The sequence below is a fragment of the Mus caroli genome, unplaced genomic scaffold (genome assembly GCF_978045245.1).
Source record: "Mus caroli unplaced genomic scaffold, Mus_caroli_1 scaffold_15, whole genome shotgun sequence".
NCBI classification, from domain to species: Eukaryota; Metazoa; Chordata; class Mammalia; order Rodentia; family Muridae; genus Mus; species Mus caroli.
In genome coordinates, this window is record NW_028227270.1 from 26253985 (window position 1) to 26266045 (window position 12061).

General features: G+C 42.6%; 1 protein-coding gene across 7 annotated transcripts in view; it reads left to right on the forward strand.

Moving 5' to 3' along the window:
- Positions 1 to 12061, forward strand: part of Pde8b (phosphodiesterase 8B) — a 237020-nt gene that overhangs the window by 133887 nt on the left and 91072 nt on the right. The gene's annotated exons all lie outside the window — the stretch shown is intronic.

A 12061-nucleotide genomic window follows, 5' to 3' on the forward strand; every position in this document is an offset into this window, starting at 1 on the left:
TCCTCTGTTGACCCAGCCAGAGCCAAGCCTGAGCTGTCATTTACCACATTATCAGTGGCACTGTCCTTTGGAGGACTGGGTGCCCACTTGGGACCTAACAGTAATAATATGTAACAATGATTAATGAAAAAGAGAGGCCATGAGTTTGAAGGAGGGCAAGGTGAGTATATGGAAGGATTTAGAGGGAGACGGAAGGGATAAATAATGTGATTATATACAAATCTAAAAAAATAATTAATTAGTAAAATAAATAAAAAATTAGATGATGAAAAGAAGAAAAGAAAAAAAACCAGTCTCAGCTGCTCTTCTTATGAAAATCCAGGGACCAAGATCATTAGAAAATAGTTACTTATCGAACTTATAACAGTACATCTTTAAAACAATGAATGAATGAATGAATGAATGAATAAATAAATAAATAAATAAATAAATAAATAAATAAATAAATGCTGGGTAATGGTGTCACCCAAGATCATTAAAAAATAGTTACTTATCAAACTTATAACAGTACATCTTTAAAACAATAAATAAATAAATAAATAAATAAATAAATAAATAAATAAATGCTGAGTTGTGGTGCCACATGCCTTTAATCCCTGCACTAAGGAGGCAGAGACAGGTAGATCTCTGTGAGTTCAATGCCAGCCTGGTCTACAGAGTGAGTTCCAGGACTACTTAGAGGAACCCTGTCTAAAAAAGAGAGAGAGAGAGACAGACAGACAGACAGACAGACAGACACAGACACAGATAGACAGACACAGACACAGATGGACAGACAGACACTCTTCTTTTGTGTCCCCTGTGACTTAAGCAAGTAGCATGTGCAGTGCTGGCCAGCTCTAGCACTGACCACTTAGTAGCTGTGCCTGCCTCAGTCCATTTCCTCCTGGACCTTCTTCACCACAGAAGCTTAAAGGAAGGGAGGCCACAGCTTAAATTGTGTGCATGCAGCAGCCCTTGGCCCTGAGTCAGTGTGCTTCTGCTTCATAGCTTGTCAGCCCCTGGAAGCCTCTGCTGCCCTCGGGATGTATGAAGATGCAGGCACCCCACCCAGGGAGAAGATGATAGCAAAAACTGAACTAGACACATGCTAGTTATGAGCGAAAGAAAAATAATGGTTTGTAGTTGTTTGAAAGGAATGACAGATTTAGGGAAAAGAAAACAAAAGGAAGAGGCTTAGCTTGGGGGATTTTGATGGAAACAGATTTAGGAGCAAAGGGGAAAACAAACACCAGCCTCAGCTATTTGCATAGAATATGAGCAAGCGGAAAATTCCAGTAATCGTTTAAGGGCACACACTTTGAACTCCAGCTTTGAATCAAAGCAGAGAAAAAGAAGGGGGCTGATATTATGGGTTTCATCCCAAAGCCATTTCCACAATGCTTCCTGGGGGACAAATTCAGGCTTACGTCCATCTCATTCACTTCCATTTGCTCTGGGCTGCGTTGGCAATAAAGGCTCATGATAAGGATATATTGTTCTTCTAAGAATGTAATTTGCCAACCATAAACTATTTTACTCGCTTCTATCAAATATTAACATTATGCCCTGTTTGTTTCAGAGAACATTTCCCCTAGAAGCAACATTGCAGACACTGTTTAAGCCTTTGGTTTATCCCCTTGTTTAACTCCCTTCCTTCCTTCTGAACACTGTAACTGTTGTTATATACTCACCCTTCATCTAGGCGTGTCCATTTGTAGGATTCATGCTCTCCTTGAATGTTCATAAACTTTATTCAAAACGTATATTGTAAGCCTCCTTCTGACTCTTTTTCTCATCATTAGGTGTCTTTTGATGTTGTACTGGGGAATCTCCTGCCGAATCTGAAGTCCTGGGTGGTAATCCTGCCCTGGTTCAAGTGTTCTGTGGTCTCACCCTTTCTCTTCAGCAGTATGATCCATTTTGAATTAGCCTTGCAGTGGGAGATAGGAACCTGGCTCCATCCTTTCTGGTGAGCTGCCCCGTTGTCCCAGCAACATTAGTTAAAAAAAAAAAATCAGCAGTTTGCTGCTGCATTGTCTTGGCACCTTTGACAAACACTGGCTACCAACCAGGAGGCTGAGAGATGGCGTATCAGCTCCTTGCGGTGGACCCAGAGTTCAGTTCCCAGCACCCATGCTGGGCAGCTCACAAGTACACATAACTCCAGCTGCAGGGCCGTGGTGCAATGGCTCGGGCCTCTGCAGGTTCTCTATCCACATACACACACCCACACTCAGACACACACTCTTTATGAGAAATTTTAAAATTGTGAAGTGAGCCACTGTCACCACCTTGATTCTTAGTTTTGAAGATGGTCTTGGGAGTCTCAATGCCCACAGCCTTGCTGAACTCCTGTATGAGCTCATACAATCCTCTTAAAATATTTATTTACTTGACCAGAGAGTCTTCAGGTGTCATGGTGTTGCATATGGAGGCTAGGGGACAACTTTAGGAGTTTCCCACTGTGTGGGTTCCAGGGATCAAACTTAGCGGCAATCCCCCTTAGCTGCTGAACCATCTTGCCAGCCCCCCATACGGTCTTTCCTTTTTATGGGGTCCTTGGGATTTTTAATGCATAAAATCATGTGATCATTCATTCTTCCTTTTCAAATCTGCAATTTTAAAATCTGCCTAACAAATTCAAGAACAAGATATGTTTAGTGTTTTCTCCTCCCCTGCCCCCAGATTGGAAACGGAGCTTAGCAGCAGAACACTGGCTGAGCAGATATGGCCCTGTGTTATCAGCACTGAGAAAAACAACTGGCTTTGTTAAAGGTATTTCCCCACCTTAACAAAGTTGCATCATTTTCCACTTTTACAAGGCATGGGAGACTTCAGTTACTCCCAGAACACTGCTGGGCATCTTTAATTCACCTGCCTTAGTGGATGAGGTACTTAGACAACTGTAGTTGAGATTTATGTTTCTCTATGACCAATGAAAACCTTTTTCGTTTGCTTTTTGGCTATTTTAATATTTGGTTAAATACTGAAATATTTATTTCAGTTATTTGGTTAAATCTTCTATTCATTTTTTAGACTGCGTTAATTTTTCAAAGACGTTGTGCTGAAGAAGTGTGTGTGTGTGGTGTAAGCATGTATGCACATGTGGTGTGGGTGGACATACTTATGCTTCTGCATGTGGAGGCCTCTGGAGTATGTCAGGTGTCTTCCTCTGCCAGTCTCCACCTTATGCTCTAGGATATAGCTCACCAGTTTGTCTAGACTGAGTGGGAGATGCGCTCCTCCCTGCCACCCAGCCCCGGGGAGCTGTAGACCTGAGCTGCAGAGACTAGCTTCTACATGGGCGCTGAGGATGCAACCTCAAGGCATCTATATTTTTACAAGCACTTTACCCACTGATCCACCTTCCCAGACCCAAAAGAAATTCATTATATGTAATTGTTACAAATTCTTCAACATTTAAAAAGAAATTTATCCTGGTTGGTGGCTCTTTCCTTCATTTTCATAACTGGCTTTTGATGAGCCGAAGTTTTCATTCTGATAAGATTTTACATTATGCAATGCAGGCATACATATGTTACACATGCTAAGCAGTCAAATTTTGTCACAACATCTCAAAGCTACATTGTATTTCTGTCCTTTCCAATATGATATATCCTTTGCAACATTTAGCTACTATTTTATAGCTGCTTCTCCAGAACTGAAAACAGTGGTCTAGAACTTTGAATTGATTGTATTTGATATACTTAAAATGAAACAAAAATATCCTTGTGTCTTAGTTTTTGTTTTAAGTCTGTGAGCAGACACCAGGACCAGGACAAGTCTTATAAAGGACAACATTTAATTGGGGCTGGCTTACAGGTTCAGAGGTTCAGTCCATTATCATCAAGGTGGGAGCATGGCAGCATCCACGCAGGCATGGTACAGGAGGAGGTGGGAGTTCTACATCTTCATCTGAAGGGTGCTAGCAAAATTCAGACTTCCAGGCAGCTAGGATGAGGATCTTAAAGCCCACACTCATGTCTACTCCAAAAAGGCCACACCTACTCAGCAGGGCCACACCTTCTAATAGTGCCACTCCCTGGGCCGAGTATAATATGAACCATCACACCTTGATTATTAGTATTTAGTCTTTCAAATAAAGTAAAACACATAGTATGAACACATGGTCCAGAAAAAGGACTGGAATGTTATCCCTGCAGCTGCATGCCCAGGATAGTCAGAGATGCACATAGGCAAGAGCGTATACAGGGTCTAGCTGTGCACATCACTCCCTCAGCAAAGTGCTTGCTACACATGTATGGGGACCTGTGCTCCGATCCCCAGGACCCACACACAAAGCTGAGCATGGTGATGTGAACCTAACATCCTAGCAGAAGCATGGTGACGCATGCCTAACAGCATCCCAGCGTAAGGGGGGTAGACAGAAGAATTCTGGAGCTCACCGGAATTCCAGTCTAACAGCACGACAGAGCTTTAGGTTCAGGGAAACACCTTTTTCTAAAAAACATAAATAAGCAAAGCTGGAGAGGGCGAGTCAGATGGTCAATCAGTAGCAGCAATGCCTGCTGCCAAGGCTGACAAACCAGGGCTTGATTCTCAGAACATGTACAGAGAAGAGAGAATTAACTCTCAGTGGTTGTCCTCTGACTGTCAAGAGAGTCATGGTACATACAGGTGTGTGCGAACACACTAAATAAATAAATAAATAAATAAATACTGATTTAAAAAATTAAGGGGAGCTGAATTGAAGAAGATGCTCAAACACTGACCTCTGCTTTTTCTGTTCACACTTCCTAACACACACATATAAACACATGCGTGCGTGCACACACACAAGTCTCTCCGAGTGAGGGAGAGACATAAAAGTTATTTTTAAAGCCTTAAAAACATATAAAAGATTAAGACTCTGAATCTCTACTGTGTACAAGACTCGACGCACCAGGTCGGGAGATGGCAGGATGTTCTCTGGCCGCACACAGAGGTTCAAAGCCTGGGCCGCAGAGGCGTGGCTAGCTGGTCATGGATCCTGAGTCTGCTACTGATTCTGTAACTGTCTCAGAAACATAATGCTACATCCCGGGGCTCTCATTTTGGTTTTGCCACACCCCTGGTAGGGAAATATCTATTCTGTGTTTTCACTACAATGTCAAGAACATTCGTTAGATGCATCAGACAAGCTTTCGAGGAAATGGCAAGATAAGAGTAGATCTGCTGGGTTTGGGTTCTAAACTGAGTAAAGAAAGCAAAAAAAAGAAAAAAAAAAGAAAGAAAAAGAAAAAAGAAAAAGAAAGAAAGAAAAGAAAAAGAATTTCCTATGTGCTTGCTTTGGGAGAGCATTTCCGAGTTCACCAGGGTGAACTGGCATGTCGATGTGAGGCTGAGACAATCCACACAATGCTGCTAGGAGCACAGGGAGGGCAGAATGTGCTAGAAGACCACACTGAGCTGTGCAATACATCTCTCCCCCGTGAGTGGATGCGACTTACCAACAAAGTTGTCGTTTTCAATCTTGGCTAGAAAATAAAACGTAGCGGGATTATTATGAAGCAGTAAATTCATATCTGTGTGGCACTATCTGGAAAGCAAGCAGTCTCTTCTCTATCAACGCCAGGAGCAGCTTATTTCCCCAGTGTGTAGAATCCACGTGCCTCCTCTGCTTAGAGCCTGGACTTGCCAATGAGCTTGAACTAAATCCTCATAGCAGGGACCTAACCTTTTCCTAGCAAGGCAGATTCCTCAAAAAGTACTCTTCTCTGTTTATATGGGAATACATTTTTCTAGAGCCATTAAATATTGGGTTTATTTTTATAGAACATGATCTTAATATTTTCAACTGTTAATATTCAACAAACAGAATAATTATTTTAAGATATATTTTGTTGTTATGTCTCCCTTTTCGTTTCTGATTTTGTTAATTTGGATACTGTCTCTGTGCCCTCTGCTTAGTCTGGCTAAGGAAACCCTATCTATCTATCTTGTTGATTTTCTCAAAGAACCAGCTCCTGGTTTTATTGATTTTTGTATAGTTCTTTTTGTTTCTATTTGGTTGATTTCAGCCCTGAGTTTGATTATTTCCTGCTATCTACTCCTCCTGGGTATATTTGCTTCTTTTTGTTCTAGAGCTTTCAGGTGTGCTGTCAAGCTGCTAGTGTAAGCTCTCTCCAGTTTCTTTCTTTTTTTTTTTTTTTATTTTTCTTTTTATGTAGCCCTGGCTGTCCTGGAACTCACTTTGTAGACCAGGCTGGCCTCGAACCCAGAAATCTGCCTGCTCTGCCTCCCAAGTGCTGGGATTAAAGGCGTGCGCCGCCACCACCACCAGGCTCTAGTTTCTTTTTGGAGGCACTCAGAGCTATGAGTTTTCCTCTTACCACTACTTTCATTATGTCCCATAAGTTTTGGTACGATGTATCTTCATGTTCATTAAATTCTACAGTCTTTAATTTCTTTATTTCTTCCTTGACCGAGTTATCATTGAGTAGAGTGTTGCTGGGGGTTTTTTGAGACAGTGTCTCTGTAGCCTAGGCTAGCCTGAAATCTACTGTGCAGCCTAGATTAGCCCAGCCTCAGAAGTGCTGGGATTGCAAACATGAGCCACCACGCCAGGCTTATGATGGGGTCTATATGTCAGAGAGTGCATGGCCTCATGGCTGACTGCCACGTAGTGATGAGACACAGTGAAGTGCTGCCGTCCTTCCTATCTGCCCCTCCTGTTACTCTCCAATTCTGCCTTCTACCTAGGACAACCTCAGTTTACACCTTAGTATTTGTTTAACTATGAATATGTCTCTTAATCATCCAGGATGAGGTCTGTAAAATGATATCAGTGGCAACAGTCAAAGAATGGCAGAAGGGCTGTTAGGTAAGAGTGTTTGAAGTACTCTGGATATAATGGCTGGCTCAAAGGAAACTCCCTTCAAACTACAGCTCCCCTGCGTCACTTTTCTAGGAATACTTATAGTAAGTCCCAGGGCAGTTTTCCACCCTGACTTTTGATTGGCTCCCCCTCAAATCAAATTAGCTAATTGATTAGTGTCCTATGGGTATATCTTATGTGATCTATGTATGTTGATATGTTTCAGATGTCCCTTGCTACCTAGAGGTGCCTTACAATCCAAGAAACTATACTAAAAGTTGGGTTTTCAGTCTAGATGTTGAGAGTCATTTAAAGACTCATGGACCAACCTGTGTTAAGAAAGCACAAACCAGGGGCTGATAAGATAGTTCAGTGTTTAAAGTGTTTGCCTTGCAAGCATGAAGAAAAGCTGAGTGGGCTTACCTGTAATTCCAGTCAGAGACAGAAACTGGGAACCCCCATAGCAGGCTGGCTTCTGACACTAGCTGTATTGGTGAACTCTGGAATTGATTGAGAGACCCTGCCTCAGTGAATATAGTGGAAGAGAGATGATTCCTAACACCATGCTTGGGCATGTAAGAACACACACATGCAAGTGCACACACACATGTACCCACATGCACTCACTCTGCATGTCTACACACACATACATGAGCACACATGCATATATATACACATATGCATGTGCATATATATATATATATATATATATAAACATGCACACACATGCACACACACATACACATGCATATGCACATACATGCACACATACATGCACGCACATACACAATGGAAAAAGGAAAGAATACAAATCATAACACTAGCACCGCCTTCTTCAGGTCAGGGACAAGCTAGTTTTGTTTACATCTTTTCCTCAGAGAAAATAGTTTCATTATCAGAAGAGACCATTGGTAGCCTTACAAGGATACTTCTGAGTTTTTTCTCAGGGTTGTGACCGGGATTCTCAGGAAAGGCAAAGTGTCATGGGCTGGCACCAAAGGTTGCTGAAGCAGGGTAGGTAGGCATGGGCTTCTGCCACACTGCTTGGAGCAGTCACTCATCCTGGCCTAGGGACTGTAATGGCGTGTGTGATCCCCAGAGTCCCTTGCTACCCTGGGGTCCCCTGCAGCCTGTGGCCTCAGCAGCTGATACTGCCATTCACAGCCCCTCTAGCCTCTCCCAGCAGCTCTCTCCCAGTCCTGGCTCAGCCCTTATCACGTTGTTCTGCTTAGGGTGAACAACAAATGAACGTTTATGATTGATTGTAAGAAGATTTTGGCAAAGTTCCATGAGAACTAGAGCAGTTGTTTGCCTGGCGACAGATAAGGTCTTTGCAGTTACATTGAAAAGCAGTTCAGATACCCACCCCAGTGTGTGCCATGTCAACAGACGTTAAATACCTTTAGCCCTGCCCCATTACCTCAGAGCACAGTTACTGGGTGTCTTCACTGTGAATCATTATATAAAGTATATATAACTATATAGGCCTCACCAGGAGCTCTTCAGCCCACAAATCAAGCATCATGTGCCACTCTTTCAAAACCTCTGTCATCGGTTCCTGTCTATCTGTCACTCAGACGAAGCACTGACAGCAAAGTGTGCTGTTGTGTTGCCTCCTGTGTTTCCATGATAAAACCACACAACTGAAAACAAAGTAGATCATTGATGGAGCAACGAACCAACAAGCACAAAGCAATAAACAAGAAGAGACGGTGCTGTGACATGTTGCTCAAATAAAAACAGAATTAGAGAAGACATTGCTGCCTGAGGAGAGCATTGTTGCTGCTGCCTGTGAGGGCGCTGGACACATAACCCAGTGTGAATACAATATATTGATGCTGGGGGGCGCGGGGTGGGTGGCACCACAGTGGAAGTGAAGCCAGCCAAACATGTCACACGAATTAAAGGTTTTCCAGGAATGCTGTGACACTGGCAATATAGAGGACAATTTGTCAAGGCTTAGAAAAGATGCCACCTCCCTGTCAGACGTCTGTGGCCAGCACTGTTCAGCTGCTCTTCTTGGAAAGCTTTGAGAAGAAGACAGCACATCACACCTTGGTGTTTCTAATGTTCTCAACTACAGCATGCTGGACAAATAGTCTTCCTGCAGTTGTCTGTACATTTACTACCAACAAGCTAAACCTCACAGGGTTTTAACAGAAACCTTTGAAGGCCACGGTGTTTATGCACACTGCTCTTTGGCCATTTATATGAAGAGGATGCCTGTAGTTGTGCTCTTACTTGGCAGAACCCAACATGGCCAGAATGAAAGAGGTCAGCCCAGGTCTTCTCAGGCAGCAGAGAGACCACAGCAGTAAGATTGCTGTCACCAAACTTATCCCCTATGCTGCTTCTCTTGGGTCTGGATCCGTGCACTTGCTCTGTCTGTGGTCACCACTTGTGAGTGTTCTGATGGTCATCATCTGTCCCTGTCTCCCCTGCCAGGGTCTGGGGAGCAGTGGCTAGCCTGTGGTTAGCCTCTCGTTCATACCAGTCCTTAAACACTTTGCATAATAAGTCACCAAATAAGTATTCTTCAAGTGAATGTAGACTATTATGTTTAGGGTAAGTAAGTGGGAGGGTCATTTTGCCCTTCCCACTTCAAAACAAATTCAATCATATGCCTTAAATAATGAATTCTAAGAAGTATATTTTGTAGAATCATTGTATGAGATTTGCATTTGTTGATGGTCCTTAAATATCCACAAATGGCCATGGGTCTATAAATATTTAAAGCTGTTTTGGGCTATATTTATGTTTTAAAATTTGCAATGACAGCAGCCTTTATACCCCAAAGTAAGCAAGTAAGAAATATATTAGTACAGCTGGGTCTGGTGGTGTAGGCCATGATCCCAGCTAACTTGTAGGCTAAGGTAGGAAGATGGCGAGTGTAAGACAGAAACCTTCAGTGGTCACTACGTATATTCAGACTGTTCTTTACTTGTTTAATGATCTGGTTCTACCATGGGAAAGAGACTCCTATAAGTGTGTTCTTATCTGGACAGAACCCAAGTTGGCAGAGGACAGTATGGAAAGATGATGTTCACTTACTATGGTATAGAAAATTTTAATCCCAATCTAGGGTTTCTACCCCTCCTTATGATTCAGTTCCTGGATAAAAGACAAGCACAACCTTTATATTTACAATGAGCCTTATTCAGCACAAAAGCTGGGCAGATATCTACCCTCGAAGCTATTAGAGTCTACTTTCCTATAGATAACCCTGAGTTATTACTTACTATGATTCATTTGGGCTGCTCTTAACTCCAATTGGCCAGCCCTCAGGGCCATGTTTTCTTGACTCATAGCCCATTGTGACTCTCTTCTTCTTTCATGTTCTTCTCCTCCACTCCTTCAACCCCAAACCTAGGAATCCTAAAATTTGCTGTCACTTCTGCCCAGCCATTGGTAATTTACCAATCAGAAATAACTTGGGAGCAAGGTCACATAGCTTCTCTTGAGTCTACATGCAGACTCTCTCATCTCTAGGGTGACCAGGTCTTGGGGGGTCCACACTTAGCATTACAATACACAACAGAAGACCAAACCTCAACTGCTTGCAGCTCCAGACTATAAATTCAAGGAAAGCCTGGGTAATCAACAAGACCAGTGCTCACATAGTATAGTATATATGTGTTCCTGAGTTCAGTTCCTAGTATTGCAAATGCATGCACAAGCACGTGCACACACACGTGCACACACACACACACAGGGAGGGAGGAAGAGAGAGGGGTTCAATTTTTTGCAGAATCCACAGAAGGCTTGCAAAGTATCTCTGTGTGTGTGTGTCTGTGTTGTGCCTGTGCATGTGTGCATGCACATGCGCACACATGTGTTAAGCACCTGGGCAGTCATTTCTCATCTCAATGAATTCATTAACTCTGAGAGATATGTCTCCCCAATGTCAAAACTCAGATGTCAAAACATGAAAAAGGCATGTTTATCAGAGTTCTCTAAAGGAACAGAACTGATAGAATGAAAAGAAAAACTACTTTACACATGCATATTAATATATGTATGCATATTTGTATATAGTACATGGTTGGTGTTCAGAAAATATTTGTGGAGTAATGCCTCTTGCTATTTTTTCAAAGAGTGGAAAAACATTCCAGTCTTGTGAAATGGATTAGATTGGTTATAATCTGTAGCAGTGGTCCAATAGGAGAAAGTAGTCCTGAGTTCTATTGGACTGGTCAATATCTAGTCATGATGATAAATATGGGGAACTTATTAGAGCAGCTTACAGGCTGTGTGGTCTGAGTAGTCCAACCACGGCTGTCTCCTGATGGAAAAGCCAAGGACTCAATAGTTGTTTAGTCTTTGAGACTGAATATCTCAGCAGTTCCAATCAGGAGTGGGGTCCCCCAGGAAACCCTAGAGAGCTGCTGGTCTTCAGTCTACATTGGAATCTCTGAGAAGTGGGTTCTAAGACCATCAACAGAATGTTTCAGTGTCAGAATAGATGAACTTGCCAGCAACAATGAGGGCAAGCAGGCTAAAAGCTAATACTTCTTTCTTCCATGTCACTTATGTAGGCTGCCATCAGTGAGTGTGGCCCAGATTTAGGGTTGGCCTTTCCAGCTTATATGGTCACTTCCAGGTGTGCCCAGCTGCGTGGGTTTAGTTGATTCCAGATGTAGCCCAGTTGATAACCAAAACTGGCTGTCATAGCATGGTTAATACAGTCCCATGGTTTAAAGCAGTCTTATGCCTAATTTTTTTTGTCTGTAAATTGGCCTAGATGGCCTAATCTAGATGGCCAAATCTGCTTCAATCATGACCTGTTCCCACCCTTCCATCTTACCTCAGTTACTCTGTACACAGACACTCCAGGCACAGTCACAGACCTGTGAATCTCCACCCCCTTGGAAGTCAACTGACCTTTTCACAAGGGTTGCCTTAGACTATTGGAAAACACAGGTATTTGCATTATGATTCACAACAATAGCAAAATTACAGTTACGAAGTAACAACAGAAATAATTTCATTGTTGGGGGGTCACCACAACATGAGGAACTGGATTGAAGGCTCGCAGTGTTAGGAAGGTTGAGAGCTGCTGTCTTACGGGCTTACAGAGCTCTCTCTGAGAGCTTTCCTTCCAGACACCAACTCCTTTCTTGACCACCTACCTCCTCCATGTGTTGGCACCCATTCTGAAGTCTCCTTTTAGATGGAACTTATCACTCCTTAACTTATCAACTGTCATTACTCAGTGTGAATATCCTATTATTTGCTACTTACCATGACAAACAAGGAGTTTTT